The sequence below is a fragment of the Trichechus manatus genome, unplaced genomic scaffold, assembly GCF_000243295.1.
Source record: "Trichechus manatus latirostris isolate Lorelei unplaced genomic scaffold, TriManLat1.0 scaffold00130, whole genome shotgun sequence".
Classification (NCBI taxonomy): Eukaryota; Metazoa; Chordata; class Mammalia; order Sirenia; family Trichechidae; genus Trichechus; species Trichechus manatus.
Window position 1 is genome coordinate 4,787,936 of NW_004444066.1, and position 12,663 is coordinate 4,800,598.

Below are 12,663 nucleotides of genomic sequence, written 5' to 3' on the forward strand. Positions count from 1 at the left end.
GAACAGATCAGAGTACCTTGTAGAAGGACTTTTCTTATCCTCCATAACACTTGGAAGACGTTGATTAGAAAATAGAACCTCAAATTGAGCCCATTTATTTGCTTCTTATTCCAACATGAGAACTACAATACCAGTAAAGTCATTAATATTTTAATATGTTGTTAAAATATTTTTATTTATCATCTTTTGTTAAATATGTGACATGGGCAGTAATGGCTTGGGCACTATTTATACCTTGTCTGTCTTCCTTCTTCCTTCCTCTCTGGAACTGGAAAAACAATCTCTTCCCATCTCATATCTCTACTCTCATTATGTTAAAGTTATCAAAGTAGGTGAAGTTTGTTTTCCATAGGGGGTGGGTATCCACTGTCCTCATGCTACCAACTAACTCCTTTCTGTCCCCACAGTAGGCCCCCAAGCATCCAGATCATTTTTGCTGCTCTCTCAGTTAACGACTCAACCATCAAACTAGTCACCCAAGCTGAAGTTTGAGATTCACAATAGCTCCTTTTTCCTACTCTTCCCTTCCCACCCTATTATGAGGCCTTTTATATTTAACCCTCAAAAATCCTCTTAGGTAGGCCTTTTTAGTCACCCTTTTGTAGGTGAGGACATTGAGTCTCAAAGAGTTTAGTAACTGCCTACTGTCAACTGACTGGAAAAGATCCATATTTGTACCCATTCCAAAGAAAGGTGATCCAACACAATGAGGAAGTTATCGAACAATATCATTAATATCACGCACAAGTAAAATTTTGCTGAAGATTATTCAAAAGCAGTTGCAGCAGTACATTAACAGGGAACTGCCAGAAATCCAAGCTGGATTCAGAAGAGGACGTGGAACAAGGGTTATTATTGCTAATGTTAGACGGATTATCGCTGAAAGCAGAGAATACCAGGAAGATGTTTATCTGTGTTTTATTGACTATGCAAAGGCATTCAACTGAGTGGATCATAACAAATTATGGATAACATTGCAAAGAACGGGAGTTCCAGAACACTTAATTGTGTTCGTGAGGAACCTGTACACAGATCAAGAGGCAGTCATTTGAACAGAACAAGGGGATACTGCATGGTTTAAATTTAGGAAAGCTGTGCATCAGGGTTGTATCTTTTCACCATATCTATTCAATCTGAATACTGAGCAAATAATCCCAGAAGCTGGACTATATGAGGAAAAACATGGCATCAGGATTGGAGGAAGACTCTTTAACAACCTGCGATATGCAGGTGACAAAACTTTACTTGCTGAAAGTGAAAAGGACTTGAAGCACTTACTGATGAAGATAAAAGATGACAGCCTTCAGTATGGATTACACCTCAACATAAAACAAAAATCCTCACAACTGGACCAATAAGCAACATCATGATAAACGGAGAAAAGATTGAAGTTGTCAAGGATTTCATGTTACATGGATCCACAATCAATGCCCAAGGAAGCAGGAGTCAAGAAATCAAACGACATATTACATTGTGTAAATCTGCTGCAAAAGACCTCTTTAAAGTGTTAAAAAAGCAAAGATATCACTGTAAGGACTAAAGAGCACCTGACACAAGCCATGGTGTCTTCAATCACCTCATATGCATATGAAAGCTTGACAATGAACAAGGAAGACCAGAGAAGAATTGATGCCTTTGAATTATGGTGTTGGCGAAGAATATTGAATATATCATGGACTGCCAGAAAAATGGAACAAATCTGTCTTGGAAGAAGTACAGCCAGAGTGCTCATTAAAAGCAAGATGGCGAGACTTCATCTCACATACTTTGGACGTGTTTTCAGGAGATACTAATACCTGGAAAAGGACATCATGCTTGGTAGAGTAGAGGGTCAGCTAAAAAGAGGAAGACCCTCAATGAGATGGATTGACACAGTGGCTGCAACAGTGGGCTCAAGCATAACGATTGTGAGGATGGCACAGGAGCAGGCAGTGTTTCGTTCTGTTGTACATAGGGTTGCTATGAGTTGGAACCAATTCTATGACACCTAACAATAACAACAACAGTCAATGACTTACTAAATGGAACGGGACAATGGGAATGCCTAAACATTGGACTGCCATTGTACCATGCTGCCTCTTCCACGCTTTACTATTTCTCAATGTGAATGAAAATAAAAGAGATCATTTACTCTCCACATGCACTATGCCGTGTCTGTAGACAGAGGAAACATCTCCTACAAATATGTGACGAACTGTTCAAAATTATTAAAATTATCAAAAATTATTTTAAAATAATTTAATTTTAAAGCACTGTTAAATTTAATTTTAAAAACTATTAAAGTGTTTGTCTTTGTGATTTTCTCAATTAATGGGTAACAAACTTACACATTTTTGACATTAATTAAAAAGGAGTTCCTCTTGCAAAGAAGTTGAGAATTGATGGCCTTCAGGTTGGAATATGAGCTTTTTCAGAGGAGATATAATACTTGCTGGGTTTCATCCCTTGCTCAGATGCCAATTTAAACTCTGATCATTCCTATCGTTTTTCTTACACATTAGACCTTCTTGTAGTTACTCAAGGAACCCTAGTAGCACACTGGTTAAGAGAACAGGCTGCTAATTGAAAAGTCGGCAGTTTGAACCCACAAGTCACTCCGTGGGAGCAAAATGTGGCAGTCTGTTTCCATAAAGATTTACAGCCTTGGAAACCCTGTGAGGCAGTTCTACTCTGTCCTATAGGGTCGCTATGAGTTGGATTCAACTCGACGGCAATGGGTGGTGGTGACGGTAGTAGTTACTCAGAACACACTTTGTTTTGGCTCATTAACTACATCTCCTCTACTTCCATCACTATCTTCTTTATGCATGAATGGAGGAGTGGGTCGTACCCTTCCTTTGGGTTCTGGTGGCACCGTGAGTACACCATTATTATAGCATGTCTCATGTTTTAATTATCCATTTGTGTGATGTGTATCCCCGATTATATTAAAGTTCTTCAAGGGCAGAGGCTATGTCTTATTCATATCTTTGTCTTAAGGAGACTCAATAAATGCTACTGACCTAAACTTCCATAAGCAACTCTGAGTTTACTATTTTATAGCCCCCCAAAAACACAAATCCATACTCTGTGAAGTAATCTTATTTTTTCAGACTAAAAAACAAATCTGGTTGGTGCAAAGGATATACACACACACCTGTTGTTGTCATTGAGTTGACTTCGACTCATAGCAACCCTATACGGTAGAGTAGAACGCCCCACAGAGTTTCCAAGGAGCAACTGGTGGATTCGAACTGCCGACCTTTTGGTTAGCAGACGTAGCTCTTAACCACTGCACCACAGGGTGCAAAGGATAGATAGATAGATTCCATTATTCCAGGTTGCGATCATTAATTTTATGGGTCAACTTGGCTAAACTATGGTGCCCAGTTGCTTGGTCAAACGCTAACCTAGATGTTGCTATGATGATATTTACATGTGAATAACATTTAAATCTGTTACTCTCAAGTAAAGCTGATTACTCTCCATAATGTAAGTGCGTCTCATCTAATCAGCTGAGGCCTTAAGAGCAAAAACTGAGCTTTCCCAACGGAGAAGGATTATTTCTTGAGACTGCAGCATAACTATCCTGCCGGAGTTTCTAGCCTGTTGCCTGACTTGTCATACTGAACTTGCCAGCCTCATGAGCCAATTCCGTACAATTTCTTTCTCTCTTTCTGTAGGTGTGCATGCATGTGAGTATGTGCATGCTATTGTTGATGTTGTTAGCAGCCATCAAGTCGACTCCGACTCATGGCAACCTTATATTATGTACAACAGAATGAAACATAGCCTGGTCCTGTGTCATCAACCGCCAGCATGTTTGAGTCCATCATTGTGGCTGTTGCACCAATCCATCTCACCAAGAGTCGCTCACATCCTCATTGGCCCTCTACTTCACCCAACATAATGTCCTCCACTAGCAATTGGTCCCTACTGATGATGTGTCCAAAGTAAGCGAATTGGACATGTTCTGTTGTGATCCATAAGGTTTTCGTTGACTAATTTTTGTAAGAAGATTGTCAGGCCTTTCTTCCCAGTCTGTCTTAGTCTGAACGTTCTGCTGAAACCTGCCCACCATGGGTGACCCTGCCGGTATTTGAAATACCAGTGGCAGAGCTTCCAGTATCAGAGCAATACACAAGCCACCAAACTGACATACAGGTGGTGGATACATATACACACACCTTACTTGTTCTCTTTCTCTGGAGAGCCTTAACTAATAGAAAGGCATACTGTGGTGATCAAATATACACATAAAATGGAATTTTATTAATTGAAAATTATTTTGATATATTATCATGAATCTGTCTTACAATGACGTGGGGTCCTAGTTGACCTTTCCAGCATTTACAAAAAGTAGACTACATTGGGGCTTAATATGATGAGCTAATTCTCAGTTAATTGAAAGAGATAGCAAGAGAATGCATGGTGAAGGCTCTGATTAATTAATTCAAAATTTAAACAAGAAAATAAGGCAGCATTTTGATTTGGCTGGAAGGCCTCCTGAGAACACAAGCAGGCCATGAAAATCTCTTCATTTTTCACAGTACTTCTCACCTTTAATCTTTAGTCTGTCTGCCAGTTTAGCTCCCAAAAAGTGTTCAAGGGAAATAACGCCAAATCCCTGTAAAGACTTGGTCCACAAGTCCTCACCTGTTGAACAAGGTGTTCTGAATTCAATTACTCATTCATCCATTCATTCACTCAGCAATCTTTTGTTGACCATCTTCTATATACCAGGCACTGTTCTAACATCTGGAGGTTTAATAATAACCAAGTCAGAAAAGTTGCCTCTCCCTTTGGAGCTTATACTCAAATGGAGGGAGAGGGATCGATTATCAAAGGAAATAAATACACAAAGTAACTTTAGAAAATGTTAATAATTATGAAGGAAATAAATAAAATGATATGATAAGGAATGATAGGGAAGGCCAGGTAAGCGGGATTTGGGATTAAAATTAGCCACAAGTTATTTGCAGTAACTCCCATCAATAGGTAAAGTCTATTTCCAATCCCTTAAATCTTGACTGGCCTTGTGACTTGCTCTGACCAATAAAATGTGGCTAAAATGACATCGTGCAACTTTTCAAGTAACTCCTCAGAGGCCTTTTAGTTTCTGCTGTCACCCTCTTGAAGCCCAGTCATCTTGTAAGGAAGCCTAAGCTAGTCTGCTAGAGTGGCCATGTGGCTAAGAACCAATGCTGCCCGGTTGACAACCTTAGTCAAATTACAAACAGGTAAGTGAGGCCATCTGGAAGCCAGTCCCCAAGTGGCCTGCCAACTGACCACAAATGCATGCGTGAACCCAGCCAACATGATGTGGAGCAAAGATAAGCTACCTCAGCCAAATCCTGCCCAAATAGTTGCCCATTATATCATAAGCACTGAAACTGTTTTAAATCACAATGTTTTTGGTGGTTAGTAACATGGCAATTGATAATTGAAACTGAAATGGGAACGGAGCTACTTTAGATGGGATGGTTAGGGAGAGCCTCTGTTATGAATTGAATTGTGTCTCCAAAAATCTTCTGGAAAGAGAATAAAGGGATAAGAAATTAAAGAATATGGTAGTTGTTATGGATTGAATTGTGATCCTCCAAAAATATATTGGAATCCTAACCCCTATACCTGCGGATATAATCCCATTTGGAAATAAGGTTTTCTTTGTTATGTTAATAAGGCCATATCAGTGTAGGATGTGTTTAAAACTTAATGACTTTTGAGATATAAAAAGAGCAGATTAGACACAGAGAGAAGCAAACAAGCACAAATAGGGAAACGATAGATGCCACATGGAGATACCCAAGGAAATGTGGAATGCCGGAATTCCAGAAGCTGAGACACATATCTTCCCCTAGAGCCAAGAGAGCATTCTTCTAGAGCTGGTGCACTGAATTCAAACTTCTAGCCTTCTGAATTGTGAGAAAATAAATTTCTGTTCTTTAAAACCATCCACTTGTGGTATTTCTGTTACAGCAGCACTAAGAAACTTAAGACAATAATAGTTTATGAGCCAGGACAAAGAGATGTTAAGCCTGGGTAAGGAAGAAGAATATAGAAGATGGTCCTTTCCTTTTACTCAGTCAATCCCTACGCCTGACTGCCATTGCTAAGGGAGAACCTATTGTGGGTCCAAAAGCATACAATCCCCAAATATCCAATCCCTTCACAGACTCTGGCATAAGACTACTGATCACAAGAGCAATCAAGCAAAATGTCCTGTGCTTGGAGGATCCTGGAATGAGCATCTCCTTCTGTTTGCAAGACAAAATTCTGAGCACACTAGACTAGAGAAAAGGACAACTGCCCATAGAAAAAGAAAGCACAGCCATCAAAGGAGGCTAGGATGAGGGACTAGAGGTTAATGCCGGTTGGCCCTCCCGCTTTCAGTGTAAGCGGCAATAAGAACGGGGCTTCATAGTGCGGGTAAGAGTAGAGGAACATGTGAGACAATAGGGAAACATCCAAGCATCAGGGCAGTTTATCACCAAGGAAAAGATCATCCCCTTTCTCACAGAGCTCATTCCTGTACTAGCAATTGCACTTGTTTCACACTCCTCCTCCCAATACTCTTACAAATTCTGCCCCAAAGTAATTATGCCCTTATTTCTCTCATGTATACCTTCCTCTGGTCCTGCCTTTGCCTGTCTATCCTTACCACATTTGGTTAGAGTTCTATTGCAAGACAATCAAGCAATCAATCTCCACAAGTTGTGCCTATGTGAACTAAAATGGGTATATTGCCCACCTGACTACGAAAGAGGAGGCTCATTAATTGAGGGCTTTGGAAAACTAGAAAGACATTCAAAGAGTCTAATGCTACAAGTTACTTAGCCAATATAAAGTATATTTAATCAAGCATGAATAAGACTGGTATTAGTAATGCTAACTTCTGAAAGAGAGAAGAGGAGTAATTTGGCTTATTCTAAGGAATCTGTGCAGAAGCCCTGGTAGCGCAGTGCTTGTCTGACAACCAAAAGGTTGGTGGTTCAAACCCATCAGCTATTCCATGAGAGAAACATGTGGCAGTCTTCTTCTGTAAAGATTACAGCCTTGGAAACACTATGGGACAGTTCTGCTCTGTCCTATAGGGTCACTATGTGTCGGAATCAACTCAATGGCAGTGGGCTGGGTTGGTTTGGTTTATGTGAAATTCTCCCTTTGAATGTCACCAGGCCAGGATGTGATAGAAGCTGGAACAGAGTCAAAGGTTTCCTAACGCTCAGCCAGCACCTGCTTTCCCAGGATAATATTGGCTAGAAGTCAGTTAGTGGTAGGCAAGGGGCTAAGGAAAAGTTCATCACTGTAACAGGATTCTTTTAGCCATGAAAAGGTCTGTGCTTTCGTCCCAGGAGAGATATTTGTGAACTTGACTAGAAGGCATGGAAGAAGAAAGCAAGAGCAGGTAATTCTACCCTCTCTGTTTGACCCCTGTAACCTTGACAGCCCTGTATTCCCTGACATGAAGTTCCTCTTGGAATCCAGAATAACCAGGTGGAAAGACTTGATGCTCTATACAATGCCCACCACGGACATAACACCAGCCAACAAGGTTGCCATTTAATGATCCACCCACACTTTCTGCACGAAGGGAATCCAAGAGGTCACTTGTTTTTCCTTCCTGGAAAAGGAAAAGAGAGGGAAGGGCATCAGATCACACATCTGCCTCTGTCCTCCCGATTTCTGGTTTCTACTCTTTGACAGTCACCAAATCCTCTGCTGTCTAATTCCCCTTGAGAACCAAAGAATACAGAGGGGCATATACATCAGTTTCTCCTTCCTGATGCCTCCACATTACAGAAACCAGTCCAGCAAGCTTCAAGGCAATTCTTTGCAATTAGTGCTGGGTGGACAAGGTTTTCTAGGATCAATTGTTCTTCCAAAACTGGGAAAGATCACTTTAATTAGGTGTTGGAGAAGGGGAATCCCAGGTGCAAGGGGTATTGAGGACAAGACTGGTCGGAAAGTATGAGGAAACATAGCAAAAACAAATCAAGGATTAAAACCAGTTGCCATTGAGTAGACTTCAGCTCATAGTGAACCCAGGTGTGTCAGAGAGGAACTGTGCTCCATTAAGTGTGCAATGGCTGATTTTTTGGAGGTAGATTGTCAGTCCTTTCTTCCAAGGCGCTTCTGGGTAGACTGAAACCTCCAACTTTTTGGTCAGCAGTGCATTAACCATTTGCAACACTCATAGACTCCAAATCAAGCACTAAGGTAGGATTTCTTGGGGTTCAGATCACATCTGTCTCAAAAGTTAAGAATATTTTTTAGTGCTTCTCACCCTTCATTCTAAGCTCTCTAATCCTCTCTGTGAAGTTCCAGGTTAACCTAGGTACTCACTTGTCCCAGTTCCTAAATCTTACCTTTACCTATTTATCCAGAGGTTTTCTCAACATTTCTGGTTGGATGTATCTGTTCCCCCCAGGCAGGACAGGTACGTTTAACACATGTACATCTGACTCCCCAGATCAACTTAAATGACCACATCCTCCTTCGTGAAAAGAATGGGACTTTTTTATTGATGTTTCAGGAAAACTGGGCTAGAGTCATTTCTCCTAAGATAGAGCATGGCATTTATTTACTCAAAGCCAATAGGTAAGAATGATTGATGAGCCAAGATTTGCAATTTACCGTATGTAAGCAAAGGAGTCTGCATTTAATTTTGCTATGTGTTATGGATTGGATTATGTCCCCAAAAAATATGTCTTGCAAATTCTAACCCCTATACTTGCAGATGTCATCCCATTTGGGAGTAGGCTTTTCTTTGTTATGTTAGTGAGGCCATATCAGTATAGGGTATGTCTTAAACCAATCACTTTTGATATAGAAAAAGAGCATATTAGGCACAGAAGCAAGAAAGCACAGATAGAGGAAGAGAAATGCCACACCACATGAAGATCTTCAAGGAACTCAGGAACAACAGAAGCTGAAAAAAGACAAGGACGTTCCCCCAGAGCCGAAAGAGAGAGAAAGACTTCTCCTGGAGCCAGTGCCCTGAATTCGGACTTCTAGCCTACTAAACCCTGAGAAAATAAATTTTTCATCATTAAAGTCATTCACTTGTGGTATTTCTGTTATAGCAGCACTAGATAACTAAGACACTATGCCTCTCAGTATACAGCCAATGGAAACTATATTCGATTAGAACAAGAGCAAGCTATTTAAGTGACCTCCTTTATTTTAGCGTTAATGTTAGACCACAAATAAATCAGTTCTTCTATATAAGAAACAGTATTTTTAAAGTCATTAAGTAAATACAAAATTGCTAACTTTCAGTACTTAAACCAGGGATGATCCATGTATAATGAAGCATATGAGGATCTTTTTTTATCAGAAAGACTATTCTCGAGCCTGTAAGACTACTATAAATACTAACGGGAGAACCTGACTAAAAGGTTTCTTTTTAAAGATTTGTTTAATGCTTTCTGTGAGACATTGTATCACATGGATCCTGCAGTAATCCTGCCCTTATGTTTAACTTTCTTTTCAACATATCTACTTATGTTGACTTTCTGACTAGTCTTATCCCCACTGCCCTTGGCACATGGAGTTCCCTTCCCAAATGTTGATTGCACTGAGCTCTCTCCCATTCCAGAGGACATATTACTGATATGCTTTACTAAATACTGAAGGTATTTTCTTTTTAGCATGGACTGTCAGAAAATCACATCAGTGCCAATGCAGTTACATTTGCTCGAGAGAGGAGGATGAAAAACATAGCGTTTGGCTGTTTTTAAAACACCCTTACATAAGTAGACTCTACAGGGCATTTGAACTCTATTTCCTTTTAAATAATCTACATCATAAAATTGGTCAACAATGAAAATTGTTTTAGATGAAGTACTGTGCTGAGATAATAAGTCAGCCATTCTGCACATCAGCTGGGCACCCCTGTCATGTGAGAACAATGGACCTCAGGTGTCAAAGGGAAAAGACAGAAAATTATATTTCATTTCTTACGTCTTCTAGCTCCTGCTTTACTCGTTTTTTTTCTAATCTAAGTGGCATTTTCTTTATTCAGTCATTTATTGGCTGGCTTTATCACCTTGAGAAGGTCAACACACAAGAGAAAAGAAACTCTGAAGGAGAAAGGGACTTTTCACCAACATCTAGGGCCCTGTTGATCCAAGGCTTTGCGAAGAAAAGAGCTGGAAAAAGAAATCTTTACTGATCGTGCCAAAAACTTTGGCAGATTAAGCAAGATAAACACTCACACAAAAGCCTTCTGAGAATATCCACTTCAAAATTAGTCCAATCCCAAGGCAGAGGAATGATCTGATGCCTGTAAATGTATCTTCTGCCGATAAATTTTTTTCAGCATTGCCAAACTGCATCTCTTAGCACAACCAGGAGGACTGGTAGAAACTCCTGGGGAAATAAGAAGACAACTTGGGGCATAGAGTCAAATCAGAATATCCAACTGGGGGACTGAGAAGAAAACAGGGCTTACAATGTATCTCAATATTTTACAAAACATGGCTGGAATATTAGGAGCCAGAGAAAAGGAGAGAGTAAGGAGTACAGTGTCATGTCATGAATTATAAATGTGTGGGTCCAGAGATACACATCTTGTGAAAAGACAGTTTTTTAAGTGAGGTAAAATAGAAGGAAACGTAACTTACACATGTTTCCAATATTGGCTTCAATGATTCCTCTTAATATGGAAAGCCAATTCAGTCAGCTTTTGGAAAGGGCATTTGCTTTATCTAAGAGGACTGCCTGGAGGCAGAGAACCTAAGGACTCTTGAAGACCAACTACTGGAAGAATCATTAACCCTCAGCTTCAAATGCAAATAATGCCTCAAGTAGTTTAGCCATAACGACTACCATTAACTACAGTTGGGAGTTCCTGGGTGGTACAAATGGTTAATGGGCTGCTAACCAAAAGATTACAAACAAAAAAAAAACCTCGTTGCAATGGAGTCAATTCTGACTCATAGCAACCTTGTAGGTTAGAGGTTCAAATTTACCCACAGGCCCCTCGGAAGAAAGGCCTGGAGATCTACTTTCAGTCATTGAAAACCCCATGGAGCACAGTTCTACTCTGACACACATGGGGTTGCCATGAGTCAGATTTGACTTTCCAGCAACTAGTTAGCTACAGCTTGTTAAAGACCCAGCTTGAATTTTAGGTGTATATGTTTTGGAGCCCTGGTGATGTAGTGGTTAAGAGCTTGGCTGCCAACCAAGAAGATCGGCAGTACGAATCCACCAACCACTCTTTGGAAACACTATGGGGCAGTTCTACTCTGTCCTATCGGGTTGCTATGAGTTGGAATTGACTTGATGACAATGGATTTGGTTTGATAAGTTTTGTTTTAATACCAATCACCTGACACAATTTAGGCCTTGTCTAAATTAATGAAGAAATAAATAACTGTAAGATTTGTCTTTGAAGGAACACTAGGGAAATGGCCAGAGAGGAGTCACAGAAACTAAGGTCCCATTGGATTCAAGTCACATCACTAGCTTTAATTTCTCAGGTAGGTTCTGGGCCCCAAAGATGACTGTTAGGCAGTATTGTTGAGCTCTGGAGAGGCTTTGTGAGGCAGACTCTTTTCTTATTCTATCAGACCTATATCTGATCCCTTCCACAAAGAAAGGATAGAAATCACAGAGCAAAGGTTGAGAAATAAAACCCAGCCATCTGCTATACTACTCTATGGCTTCATTCATATTAAGATTTAAAATCTGTTGCCGTCAAGTCAACTCATGGTAATCCCATGTGTTTTAGAGTAGAACTGTGCTCCACAGAGTTTTCAATGGCTGATTTCCTTAAAGCAGATCACAGGCATTTCTTCTGAGGTATCTCTGGATGGACCTGAACTTCCAACTCAGGGACTCCAGCTGAGACTGAGACCTACTGTAAGAAAGTTAGGAGAATAGGGGCTATAATAGGAAGTACATAGCAACAAAATTGTTTCAGTTCTCCTGGAATCAAAATTTTTGGCTTTATGGAATTTGGGGTAACCCAAATTCCTTTTAGTGTCCTTTTGAATCTTGAGCCTTGAAAAAACTGGTACCTGAAAGTCATTTTTGAGTTAAGCAGTGGTCTAGGTAAACTAGTAAGACCTTTTGGCTTTGTGCATTGTGTTCTTTTGAAGACTTCACTCAGTTTCAGGAAACAGACGCCAAATCTAAGTTTAGGGTAAATCTCAAGACAATGCTCTATGAAAATACATCTTGACCACAGATTTGTTTATCAGTTCTGTTCTGACCCTTTTTTCCATGGCAGTGCTGATAAGATCTGATATAAGTGTTTTGGAAGTTCTTCTCATCTTCAGAATATATTTTTTTATTGTACTTCAGCCGAAGGCTTACAGAACAAATAGTTTCTCATGAAACAGTACTACACATATTGTTTTATGACATTGGTTAACAACCCCACAACATGTCAACCTTCTAACTTTTCAACATTTTTCTTTGGTGAAAATACACATAGCCAAAGAAACACCATTTCAAAAATTTCTACATGCACAGTTCAGTGACATTGACTACGCTCTTCCAATTGTGCTACTATTGTCACTTAAGATGAAGGCTTACGGAACAAAACAGTTTCTCATTTAACAGTTACTACAAAGGTTGCCCTATGACAATGGTTAACAATCTCACAACACATCAACAATATCCTTACTCAACCTTGGGTTCCCTATCACCAGCTTCTTTGTCCCCTTCTAC